The following is a 13930-nucleotide window of genomic DNA, read 5'->3' as shown; positions in this document are numbered from 1 at the left end:
GTTTTCATTGTATTGCCGGTCTCTTTAAGTATTTCCCAGCCTATCATTCCCTAGGAAGCTCAGAGTTTTGTCTTGAGGTACCCAGAGTTTCCCAATTCTTTGTTTTAAATCCTCAAGAATGTCTTTGCTCTCCTGCTGACTTCCAAGCTAGGTGTTTGTATTCAAAGAAGCCTATTCTTATCTGATACAAATGTTCTTCCCAATTTGGAGCTCAACTTTAAACTTGACAAGAATATTACACTTTGAAAGACATAGGGAGTTCACCTGCTGGCATTGTGAGATCTATCTCCTACTGCTAAGAGACAACTGAATTATTTTATTTCTTAATTTTCCATTTGCATACAGAAAACTATCCATTGTGGAAGAGAAGGGGAGATTGCAGGCTACCACATTATTTTTGTTGGTTTTGGTATTCTAAGACAGCGTTTCACTGTTTTCCTCAGCCTAGACGCCCAATCCTTGTTTCAAGCATGCTTCTGCCTTGACTTCCTAGGTAGTTAGGGCTATCACAGCTATCAATAATGTTATATGAAAATACTTAAATATATAAACTAATAAGTCTTTTCCAGTGGAAATCATATTAGTATTTAAGTGAATATACTTTGCAAAATGTTAAGTAATGAAAGGTCCTTTTTTTCCATTCTGTGCACTATGGCAGCTTCTATAACATTAAAAAAAAATACATTCGAAATTGTAATTTTTCATCTCTGAAATACACGTGTGAAATTATTTCTTTAGTGAAACTTTTGCATTCTTTCCCCACTGAAGCCATATGTCTATTGTAAACACACCTCCTGGTTTACATACTTGAATTCTTGAAGGTAGATAGGGACTTGTACAGCAAAACAAGAGAAAGTATAAATGGCCAGTGGTCATGTAAATCACCACTTCCATGATCATCAGAGGAGAGTAAGGTAAAAGTCAAGTTTGTGATTTCTATCACAGAACTGACAGTCCAAGTGACTGACACATCGGGCTGCAATAACTACACATTAATAACATTGTTGACAAGAGTGTAGGGACATGGTGCTTATATAATTTACAGCTGGCACAAACTAACTACAAAAGCAACTATTTGTATAACTGTTTAGTAAACAATTCAACTGAACTAGTTAAGGAAATAGATGCAACTTTCCAGTGGTTGCTGAGGAGCAAAAGGAGACTGGAGAAAAGCAAGCAGTGACTACACCTCCCTCTGTCTGTGACTGAATGAATCTAATCCTTACATTCACTGTCACCAATCACCTCCTCCTACAAAAGAAAACTGCTCTGCACCTCTGCCAGGCTCAGTCCCACAGCAGGGTTTTCCTGGAGTCACAGCTGCAGGTTTGGGTGTGACTGCAGGTGCCTGGAGAGCACTGTGCACTTGCTGCACAGACTGCACAGACATAGGTGACTGAGTCTCCAGGCTGAGAATCTTGATGTGCAAGGCGAGCTGTGTATCATTTTCACTGAATAAGACTGAATCTTCAATCTTTCTTGTTACTTGACACTGAATTCATAGCTAACAGGAGTGCAGGGCCTTCTCCAGGGACCTGCAGGTACCATGTGAAGTAGTCAAATGCACTGTTCTCATGAGTGTAGTTCAGAACCGAAGTTCCTCCTTCCCAGACCTTCAGGGATTGGGGACTTTGTCTCACCTGCTGCTGGTCATGTCCCTCCTCCTGCTGCCCACTCACCCCTGTGTAGAGAAATGACAAATGTCATTAGGTTTCCAAGTCTGCACTTTCTTTTTATGGTTTCCTCATTCATGGTTTTGCCCTTCCACAATAATGAGATTGACGACTACCTTATATACCATTCTAGAGCCTTCTGCTGGTACCTGATGGAACGAGAAGCAGACACCCACTGCTAACACTAGCCGAACTCTTGGAATCCAGGTACAGAGAGAGACAAATGATGAGCAAGGGGGTCAAGACCATGCTGGAGAAAACCACAGAATCAGCTGACCTGAACAAAGGGTATCTCATGCACCCCAGTCTAATAGCTGGGAAACCAGCATAGGACCGAACCAGACTCCTTTAATATGGGTGTTATTTAGGAGAACTATGCAGTCTATGGGTCCTCTGGTAATTAATCAGTATTTATCCCTAGTATATGAATGGACTTAGGGAACCCATCAGACATAGAGGGATACTTTCTCAGCCTAGACACACGTGGAAGAGCCTAGGCCCTGCCCCAAATGATATGACAGACTTTGAAGACTCCCAGTGATAAGCTTTACCATCTCTGTGGAGCCAAAAGAGGATGGGGTGAGTTTGGTGAGGGTGATAGGGGAGGATAGGATGGTAAGGGAATTGGGATTGGCATGTAAAACCACCTTTTTTTCAAATGTAAGAAAAAAAAGAAAAATATAAATAATAAATAGGAAATATGAACTGATGCCATCTGTAGGCAAACAGGCAGTATTGAAGGGTATGATGTTAGACAAAATAAAGCAGACAAGTAGAGACACACAACACATATATGTCCTCATATGTGAAACTGAAAAAGAAAGAAAGGAAGTACAGGTGATCTGAAATAGAAGTCATACAAATGAGTAAGGGGATGGGGAGAGCATGGTAGTATTCAGAAACCGGTACTGGACTAAACTTGGGCTTCTGACGGAATACTCCTCAGCTATACCCAAGAGTAACTCCTATGCATATGCACTAGGTTCCACTTTTAAAGGGCCCTGCCTACCTCCCATCCCCCACTCTCTCCCTCTCTGTCTGTTCTCTCTCTCTCCCACTTTCCTTTGTCCTGCTGTTCCTATCTATGGTGGCTGGTACACCCCTCTTCCCTCTTCATTATCCCATTCCCTAATTAAAAAACAAGACAACAACAAAAAACACCTCTCTGCCTGAAACCTGTCATATAGCACTTTTCTCTCCTGCACTGCTGTTCTTCAATTCCAATGGAGGGACAGGGGAAGGGATAGAACAACAGAGGGGAGAGGCCAGATGAATATGATGAAACCACTGCAAGTGCATATACTAAAGTATTACAACAAATCCACTACTTTGTACAATTATCGTGTGCTGATGATTATGGTAATTATATGATTAAAGAAATATTTGCTTTTGTTTTTCCCACTACACACACTTACATAAAAAAGTAAAAATACAGTTATCCTGGGAGAAGAATACATTAACTGGACACCACAGGTAACAAATAAAAATGCCCATGCCAGAAATGGGTTATCTCTTCTGGTGTTTGAAATAGTCTGCTTTCTATTGCTCAGGTAAATAAATATAATGACCAGAAGCAACTGGAGGAGGAAATGATTTATTATTTGGTTTACATTTTTGACCATGGGCTATCAGAGAAGTAAGCGAAGTCACGATTCAAGCTGGAATACTTGCAGTAAACATACATGAATACTGCTCACTAGCTTGCTTTCCCTGGCTTACTAATACTGCTTTTGTTGTTGTTACATGTTCTGTTTTGTTCTACTTTATTTTTTATTTTAACTTTTTTAAAATTAATTTTACATGTGAGGTACAGTTTCCCCTTCCAAGGTTCCCTCAGTTCCCTCCCCCACATCCTTTGTACCAAACCCCCATGCAATCCTCAGAAAGGGTTAGGCCTCCCATAGGGAGTCAACAAACCCAGGCCTGGTAAGTTCAGGCAGACCCAAGCTAGTCCCCACTGCATCAAGGTTGAGCAAGGTATCCCACCATAGAGAGTGCATTCCAAAAGACACTCAATCTTTTTCTGGTTCCAATAGTTTTGATATATAAAGTGATTACATCTTTGTTGAGGTCAACTATACCATAGATTTCTCTCCTCCACCTTCCTGTTTTTTCTCCCTATATCCTTATGATTCCCTATCTGTCTATTGTACCTAAAACTACTTTATTCAGGAGAATGGAGAAGCCAGTCATAAGACAAAAGGAGATGGCAATGCTTGCTGTTTACAACAAATTTGATAAAATAGGCAAATGTTTGGATTCCATGTGTGTCACATTTTATTGACCTCTTACATGACTGTACACATGGTGATTATTAAACCACTAACATTTTTTCACTTTTATGATTTTATTTTCTGAGCTTATACTATAATACCAACTTCCCCCTCTAAAATTTTCTAAATTTTCCTTCTTGTTCTCTGTCAAATTTATGGCCTCTACTATCAATTGTTGCTACATAGGCATGTAGAAACATATTTATTCCTAAATATGTAAATACAATAGCTCATCTGTACAGTGTTGCTTGTATTGAAAGACCTAAAAAGTAATGTTAATGATGGACTAACCTAGAAACCAATATCTGTTCCTTGGAATTTGCTAGCTTCCTCTCACAGGGCCCTGAGATAAGAAGAATTCACACTGCCCCTCCTTTCCTGTGAGTCAACAGGTGGTAAATGGGGTCAAGAGATAGCTATAACTCTGGTTTGCCCAGACAAGATTAATTAGCACACCTGAGACCCTAAGGCCTGCTGACCCTAATAGCAGACCATCCTGCCTCCAAGGGTCAGGTACTCAATGGACAGAAGGTCCCACCCCCCTCCCTAAGCTTGTGGGTTTGCCTTTAAAAACACCTGGGCCCAGGGGAGGGGGCTTCTCCCTAGCCTGCTTGCTGGAGGAGCCCCTTTGTGCAAATGTTTCCTGTTCATTAAAACCTCTTGCGTTTTGCAGCAACTGGACTGGACATTGAGTTCTTGGGGTATCGACCGAACCTGGAAGACTCCTCATTCTGAGGGTCTTACAGTATGTATGTTCTCAAGGATGACCACTCTCTACTAGGTAACCGACTGGCACACTCTTTGGGATGAAAACTGTCTCCTACTACCTGTATTCCTTAGTTGTCAATAGCTCATTAACCAGAATCGAGGCTTTGTTCACTTTTCTACATAAATTTGAACATGTCTATCGTTGTCCTTCTTCAGCTCATGTTTAGACAGCCATGTTGGAGAGTCTCCATGTGTGTAGCTTCTGACATTCTTAGGAGACAATTTCACTGATATCCCTGGTCCTCTGGCTGTTGCTGTATTTCCTCCCAACCTCTTTAGTGTGTTCTGACCTTTAGGCACAAGGGTTTTATTTAAGACATATCCACAGGACGAGACTCCACCACTCTGCATCTTGACTGCTTGTGTTTTCTGCAATGGCCTCCATCCACTAGAAAGTCATGGATCTTGGAGGAAAACCAAAACCAGCACAATCCCCAACTAAAATCTAATTATTTATATACACATCCCTTTGCAAATTTTAGCATGAGTCATTCATTCTTTTCTATTGAGTTTAAGAATTTTAGATATTATCTTTAAATGTAGTTGAACAAGATATATGGTTTGTTGTTCTTTTGCTTCAGTTTTTGGATAAAGCTAGAAGGGGGTCCTGTGTGGGCAACCATGGCAGATTCCATGACAGGTGAGGGTGACCAAGGCCGGGACAAACATGACAGGCATACAAAGCTTGTGTGAGAAGTTTTAATAGAAAGGGATGGAGGAGAAAGGGAAAAGAGGTAAAGAGACAGAGAGAGGACAGCAGAGAAGAGGGCAGAAAGAGCAGTCAGAGTAGAAAAGAACAGTAAGAGAAGAAGGAGGCATGAATGGAAAGGGCTTTGTCATTTAAAGGGGTCCTTTGCACCTGCCAGTAGACTAGTACTCAAGGAACGCTGGGCTGGCCAGTGTACTGCCTGAGTGCATTCTGCCAGATGACAGAGCTAGGCCAGCATAATGCCTGAATCCCTACATGTTTGAGCACTTTCTCACAGTCACTCTTCTCTTTGTTTTCTTAAGGACATTGAGAACTCTGTTGAGAAAACTTCAAAGCAGTGATGAGTGGAATGAAATATATGCAAAGATAACTCAAAATGATGGATTAGGAGATTCAATACCTTCAATATCCCAAAATGTCATCTATGAATTCAATAAATTCCACTGAAACTCCAAGAACACCCTTTTTAACAATTTTGAATAGAGACCAGCTCACTGTGGGTGGCTCCATCCTGTGGGAAAGTGTCCTGGGCCATATACATAAGGTAGTTAAGTATGAGCCTGTGAGTGGGATAGCAGCAGAGTTCTTCCAGGGTTGTTGTTGTAATCTCCTGTTTGAGGTCTTGCCTTGATTACCAATTATGGATTGTGACCTGGAACATAAAACTAAATAAATCCTTCCATGCTGTAAGTACTTTTTTCTCAGAGATTTACGGCAGCATCAGAAAGGAAACCAGGATGTCAGCTCTCTGTACATTCTGTGTCTTCTATGACTGGATGTTCTTGCTGTTGGTTCAGGGTGACCTGGAAGCCCACCTTTGCCTTTCATCCCCCTTTCTCTTATCCTTTGTGAGTTCTGCACACTGCAGCTTAAATGATCACATTGACTGTGAGCTCCATCCTCTCCTCTGTTAGCTGGAAGATGGAGACTGATGCTTCTGGAGGGAGTATGCATGGAGAAATGAAGATATAACCAAAGCCCTGAAACTCTGAGACAAAAAAAAAAAAAAAAAAAAAAAAAAAAAAAACATCCTGAGGTAAATTCTACCAAGGAAAAGGATACTGAAGTAAATTCTACACAGGAAAAGGATACTAAACCTGGCAGAAGTTCTATTTTATCTTCATGATGTCTTGTGACTGGTTGGGCCACACCCACCTAGCTAAAAGTTTGAACACTGGCTTCAGGCGTGTTGGGAGCAAGTGCTTCCATAGCACAGAAATAAATGCCTGAGTCTATGGTCTGGGAGGAGGAAATGTACAAAGAGCTGTGACAATCCTTAGCTACTGTAAGTCTCCCACTCTGCTTTGTTCCAAATGGGTTGAAAAACAGGCTGGTGAGGTGACCAGAGAGGTGGAAAGTTGCATTGCAGGTCTGCACTCTCTTCCTCTTGCAGAACCAAGGACTCAGGACTCTGCTCCACTTGTTGCCCTTTCACCCCTGAGTACAAACAGAGAAACAGACTCAGCTGGAGGTCTCTGAGCATCCACAGAACCCTGAACACACCCCAAGTGCTCTGAGAAGCAGGCAGCTGTGCAGGACTCCTGAGCTGCTTCCCCACCCTCCATGTGCCCAGCACAGTCCTCTCTGTCCCTGAGTGTGGACAGCCAGACTCACAGCAAACCTGGGAGCACAGCAGCCCCAGCAGAGAGCACAGCAGCCTCTTCATGGTGCTGTGTGGATGCTGGAGACAGAAGCAGTAACCAAACCCTGGGCTGTGGTGTCAGGATGGCTATGAATGTCCCTCCTCCTGCACCAGGCAGCTCCACCCAGGACCCCTGCCAGGACAGACACTGCAAAGGTCCCTCCCAGCTTTCTGAGCCTGAAGCTCCTCCCAACCAGACTTGACTAAGAGTCTGGATAGAGCAAGGTGTGGAGATGGGCATTTTAGATCACTCTTGGTTTGTATGCAGTTAGGGATTTTGGAAGCATGAGAGGACCGGTCCTGCCCGAAGAGAACAAGACTCAGTCCCACACAGAGCCTGACATGCTCAGAGAAGCAACAGCTAAATGTTGAACTCAGGAAACAGGAACTTGTTCAGACTAAAAACATTTCCTGGGGCCTGAGGGAGATAAGGGTCTTTGTCCTTCCAAGAGGCCTTTGTTCCCAGTGCAGCATCCACACCAGAAGACTACAGCTGTCTGTAACTCCAGCTCCTGGGGACTGATGCTCTCTTCTGTTCTCAGAACCTGTACACAAATGTCAGACATTTGCATAGACGCATTGTCATTCTCATTGAAAACTAGCAAGAATCTTCACCTGTGAGGAAAAGTAAGAAAAATCACTGCAGCAGAAGTAGAAACAGGAACATAATGATGGAGTAATATAATCGTTTCATAGATTTGGAATGCAATTTGAAAACTGGAATACTCTTGCATCAGTCAAGGTTTGTTCTAAACCTTGTCTTATAATATGACCACAAAAAAAGGAAGTGGAGTGTGGAAAGCTTATATAGAAGTTCTGCATCCAGAGTGACAGGGACAGTGGGTCTGGTGTGTTATTGCACATGGTGACTGCAGGGAACATTGCACTTGAGTTCATAACAATACAGGAAGGTATATTAAAGTTCTCTCCATAAAGGTGATTACTTGAGAAATGAAACATTGCCTCAAAAATAACTCACAGCTGTAGCCTTGCTTTCTTTGCACTGCCAGCTCCCGAATAATGACACAGTGACTTCTGATTTAGTATGAAAGCCTGGCCTTATCTTAGGCTTATTCCCAACTAAGTCTTTCAAATTTTATTTTTTTAGCTCTTAAAACTTGAATTAAACCCTTTTATACAAATTTCTGTTCTGAAGTGTGGCCCATTACCTCTCCTCCATACTGTAGGTCTGACTTCTTCTGTGTCACACTGGATAATCCTGTGTGCCACATTCTTCCCAGAGTTCCTATCTCTGCCTGGAACTCCTGCCTATCCTATCCCAGCTATTGGATATTCAGTTCTTTATTAAACCACTCATAAGATGTCTTAGTCAGGTAAGGAATAACAGATACACCTCTTTACACAGTGTCATCAAATAACTCACAACACCCAACCTCATGCCATCTCAGCCCATCATTGTCCCAAACAGTATTAGACCAGCTAATGACTTGCTAGGTATTTTGGTAGAATATGGTAATAATTTGATAGAAATTTTGACTCAGGTATAACAATATTGTGAATGACATTTTTTTTTTGAACTGGAGTAAAAATTCTACTGAAGGAAGAACAAACCAGATCTTTTCTTTGAAAAATGAGAAACAATAAAGGCAACTAAGATCTATACCATAGAAAGGAAGCATTTTCCAAGACTCCAGTTTCTCTTTACTGTTACTTTTATGAAATGTGCCAACTGCCTAAGTACCAGAGACTATGACCTTGGTCTCTTATTCTGCAATGTCAGGTGGTTTGTGTCCAGATATGCACTTGTGACTCAGGGCAGAGGAACACTCAGCTCCTTCAGTCCAGCTGTCAAGGGTCCTCAAATGCAAGGAGTTTCCACTCTTCCATATTCAGTTTGAAAGCCCTCCATGGATGAGATAGGTTGGCTACCTTGCATGAGCTTCAGGATGCACCAAGGACCCAGGTTAGGATGTTCACATTCAGGAAGAGAAACTGATGAGCAAGAGATGAGTAGCTGACCCTCCCCAGAGCAGCTGCTGCAGATGCACAGATGCAGCTATCAGGCTGGGTACCACCTGGACTCTGCATCCTCCTGCAGCATCAGTGATGTGTGGGGGATTCAGCACTAAGTTAGTCTCTGTTCAGAGTGAAGCAGCACAGTGTTCCTTCTGTGCATGAGGGACTATAGCACAGTGACAGTGAACAGCAGGGCTACTCTGCACTGCAGGAGGCACAGCAAGATCACCAAGGTGAGCAGGAAGCAGCTCACTCTTTCCCAGAAATTCTCAGGAAGGGATACAGCCTGAAGAGTGGGAGAGGTGGACAGAGCTTGCTTTGACTAAGGGAGGTTTAGATGCCTTCATCCTAGGGACAATGAGGAGGAGTCATTGCCTTTCCTTTGGGCTTCATCTGGCATCTGCATAAAGTACATTTAGTCAGAATACCTACTGCAACAGTGGAGGGGGGTTACAGAAAATAACTACTTAGCGATTTTATACATGAATATAATGTATTCAGATCATACCCAACACCACCACACCCTGTTCCCCCTACAACGCCTCACATAAGCTACTATATCAACCTCCCCTGAAGAAGAAATTAGAAGGGGGGAATTAGGGCAAGAAGAACAAGCTTAAGGGAAAGAGGTAAGATAATTGAACAAGGTACTGTAATGTCCTAAGGGCACAAGGGGCTCTTAGTGAAGACTTCAAAGCAGGGTAGGGGAGAATGAAGGTTTCTTTGAGTTTATCACAATCTATGAAAACAACATTTACTTTTTAGAAAGGGGTTTCCTCTAGAGCTAAATTTAGAAATAACAAGTTCACATCTGCAGTGACCTTCCCCCATCTTTGCTAACTTCTGAGTGTGAATTCCAAGGCTTTCTGATCATGTGCAGAAAAAGGTCAATGCTTTCTAAGTAGAGACTTGGGAGTTTTTGAAAAGAAGAATATAAATTTATGAACAGAAATTGGAGAAAAAGATACTTACATTGACAAAATTACAGAATTTTACACATTTCAAAACAAGTATTAGGAACATAGTAATCAGAACACAGCAGTCACCAGAGTTCTACACAAAGTCATCAAAGTGCCTGAGAAAATGATGGAGTTGATGTTGCTAGGAATGCTGCAACTATGTTTGCTCTTGAACAATTTATTAGAGAGTATAAATTAGAATAAACATTGTAAATATACTTTAGAAAAACCGCAAGCCTGCTATAGACAATCTTCACTTTGAAGGACAAAGAGTCAAATTCAAGAAACATCAAACTGATGAGAGACTCGTTTACCTGTGCGGTCCCTTTGCATTCCTTATAAAATACAACATGATTCAGTAATATCACAGACCATATTCTAGGTCCTGCCCAGAGGAGGATACTATGTCATGTGTCATGCATGGACATCAGGGGGCAGGGGGCAGGAGTTATGAGAATTTCAATTCCACTGCCACAATTCACAATTCTTTCTCCAGCAAGGTATTTTGAGTGTTAACTTATACAAATAAGGCTTTCTCTTTCTATTTCTCTCTCTCTCTCTCTATTTCTCTCTCTCTCTCTCTCTTTGTGTGTGTGTGTTTGTGTTTGTATATATGTATGTGTGACTGTTATCAATCAAAGTGAAGTCATTAAGGACCTTAACACAAAGCTTTCAGTGAGACAATTTTGTGTCACAGGAAGAACACAAAGGACAGAATCCTCTTTAGACAGACAAGAGAGCACAGGGTGTCAGCAGTAAACAGTGAGAGCAAAACAGGACATTGGAAGCAGTCAGGGAAGGGATTACAACACTGGAACATGCCTGTAATTAACTCAAACTGGCTGATTGTGGTGGCTCACACTGGTAGGATTTGCTGAAGAAGGCAAACGCAGGAAGATCATGAGTTCGAGGACAGCCTGGGCTACACATTTAGCAGGGCGATGGTGGCTCATGCCTTTAATCCCAGAACTTGAGAAGCAGAGACAGGCAGATCTCTGTGAGTTCCAGAAAAGCCTGATCTACAAGAGCTAGTTCCAGGACAACAGCCAAAGCTGCAGAGAAACCCGGTCTGGAAAAACAAAACAAAACAAAACCCTGACATGACTTTGAAGTAACCAAGTAACCAAGAGGCAAATAGTCATGATGTAAACACCATTAGCTAAAGGCTGTGAAATATTGATGCATACACCTATGTGTACAATGAGGAGACAATGAGTCACATGAGTAAGTCCAACTCAATGTTCACCCCAGCCAGATCCAAAATATGTTTACATTCTCTTTATCATCAACTGGCAAATGAAAATTATACTTGAGGGATATCCGAGGAAAAACAGTCTAGAGTAGGATAGCATATACTTAGCCCTTGATTTGAGATCTTTCTTCATTTACAGAGACATAAATATGAGTACTAGAGGTTTCTCCATTATATCAATATTTTGTTTCCAGAATTGAGTTGCATCTCAATACCTTGGCTTCCTTTCCCACATTGCAGAAGAATTATCAGAGAATCTAACTCTACTCCCAGGTGAGTGAACCACCCTGTCCTCAGGATTTAAGCAGAGTGCAATGCCTTATGAGAGCAGACATGATGGGGGAAGCCATTCTGGATAGAGACTTTCATAACCAGGCTTCCCCTACATGGTGAGTAGGATAGGGGAAGAGCTGCCTCTAGCGCATCATCTTTAGAGTTTCAACACCTGTGTTTCCAAAGTATTTTCACTAAGTGAATGCTGTTGGGGAATCTGAAGGTTTCAATGAGAATGGCCCTATAAGCTCAGATAGCTGAATGTTTGGATATGAGCTGGTGGTCTGTTAAGAAGGATCAGGAGGTATGGCCCTGTCAGAAGAGGTGTGTCACTAATGGTGGTCACTGGCATCAAAGGGTCCAAGCCAGGCCCAGTCTTTCACTCTCTGTCTCTTGTTGGTGAAATGTAAGCATTCAGACACTGCTCCATGGACATGTCTGTCTGCTACTATATTGTCCAACATGGTCATCATCGCTCTAACCCTCTGAAACTGTAAACAAGCCCCCGATTAAATGTTTTCTTCTGTGATTTACTGGCCATGGTGTCTTCACAGAAAAGAACAGTAACTGAGACCAGAAGTCAGGCTGAATCTCTGTAACATGGACAAAGGAGAGAAGAACCTAAATTACTTTGGAGTGAGACTGAAGCAGATTTTTAAAGATTAGAGTCTGTGTTCCTCATCTAGTCATAAATTTGTGGTATAAAAGCAGAAGGTTACTGGAGAATTTAAATCAATAAGTTTTTAAGACATTGCAGTAAAGTTAAATCCCATGTCCAGCTTTCCCTGTAGGTGTTTTCTGTGAGAGATACTCCACTTATGATTTCTCTGGATCAAATCCTGTTGAATCTGGCAATGACTTCCACCCTATCATGTCAGAAAATACACAATTTCCTAGGTTTCTAGGAATTTGGCCTGAGATTTGTTGCTGTTTTTCAGACTGCTAGGGAAACCCTGTAACGAGTACGGTTTTTCCGCCTGCTGCTGCCCGGTCTTGTCCTGCTGCCGCGCCAGCCCCAAATAATACACAGAGACTCTGTATTTGATACAATACTGTTGGCCTGGTTACTTGTTTCTTATCGGCTAACTCTGCCTTTAATTATTAACCCATTTCTGCTGATCTATGTATTTTCACATGGCCTTCTCTTACCGGGGAGGCGGCTGGTGTCCAGATCTCTCCAGACTCTCCATCTTGACTCCTCCTTACTACTTCCTATTTCCTCCTTGTCTCCTAGTCCCTCCTACCTTCCTTTCCTATTGGCCAACAGTGCTTTATTATTAACCAATATGAGAAACATATACAGAATGACATCTCCCATCAAAACCCCACTGAGAGAAGTCACCCAGCCCTCCCTCACAGGGCCACTCCCCTCACCCTCCTGCACCTTGGTTTGTGTGCAGCTTCCCCCGCATCTCCCTCTGTGTCTCTCAGAGCACAGTAGTACAGGGCAGAGTCTGACAGCTGCACTGAGGACTTCTGCAGGTGGAAGGAGCTGCTGCTCTTATGGAGGGTGGCATGGAACCCTTGCTGCTCTGTCCTCTTGTTGTCTGTGGAGCTCTTCAGGAGGAGCTGAGGGGCTTTGTTGAGATATTGCATGTACCAGAAAATCACAGGAGCTGAATTAGTCTGATAAGTGCAGTTCAGCCTCACAGGTGACCCCTCTGTGATAGTAATCAAGCCTTCTGTCTGTGTCACTGAGTCCCCGATACTCCTCTCTGAAAATTATAAATAAACATATAAACAAATAAATAAATAGGGAGGGGTCACATTGCTAAGTGAGGAAGAATATAAAGACCCCCACAGCTGTAAGAAAGTGACATCATCAACATGTAGGTAAATGTGACTCACCCAGCACCAAGAAGAACAGCAGAACTGAGCAGGTGTCAGGAAGCATGTTCACAGAAGACAGTGACACTTGGTTCTTGAGTTCACCAATTCACAGAACAAGTCTCCTCATCCTTATTGCAACTCCTCCCTCATCACAAGGACCTCCTTCTGCACAGTTATCATCTGTCATGTGAAGCCACCACCTGATGAGACATTAACCACATCTGAAGAGGCAGTGCCCTCTGCTGGTTTCCCCTCAACCTCCACCAAAGATGTCTGCAAAACACATTGTGAATAAACTTGAAACTTCACCCAAACAAGGCAAGTCCCATGTCCACAACAATTACCCGAAATCACCAGGGTTGTTGAACTATGTATATCCTGTGATATTGTGATATTTACGGTGATGAGTGTACATAAAAGAATACATATATAAACACACACACACACACATACACACCTCTGATATAATTTATCTGCTTTTTCTCATTTTATTATTATTGAGTATGGTATGCGATGTATTTTGATTATATTTACCTTATCCCTCCATTCCTGACAGATTCATCCACTGTTCACT

The 13930-nt window shown here is 42.3% G+C and overlaps 1 pseudogene; it reads right to left on the bottom strand.

The window, feature by feature from the left end:
- Window positions 1-1469: 1469 nt before the first annotated feature.
- LOC127214678 (T-cell receptor alpha chain V region CTL-F3-like) lies at window positions 1470-13420 on the bottom strand (annotated as a pseudogene).
- Between the last annotated feature and the right edge of the window lie 510 nt (window positions 13421-13930).

Source organism: Phodopus roborovskii, unplaced genomic scaffold, assembly GCF_943737965.1.
Source record: "Phodopus roborovskii unplaced genomic scaffold, PHOROB, whole genome shotgun sequence".
In the NCBI taxonomy this organism is placed as follows: Eukaryota; Metazoa; Chordata; class Mammalia; order Rodentia; family Cricetidae; genus Phodopus; species Phodopus roborovskii.
This window is presented reverse-complemented; position numbering and strand designations above follow the sequence as displayed.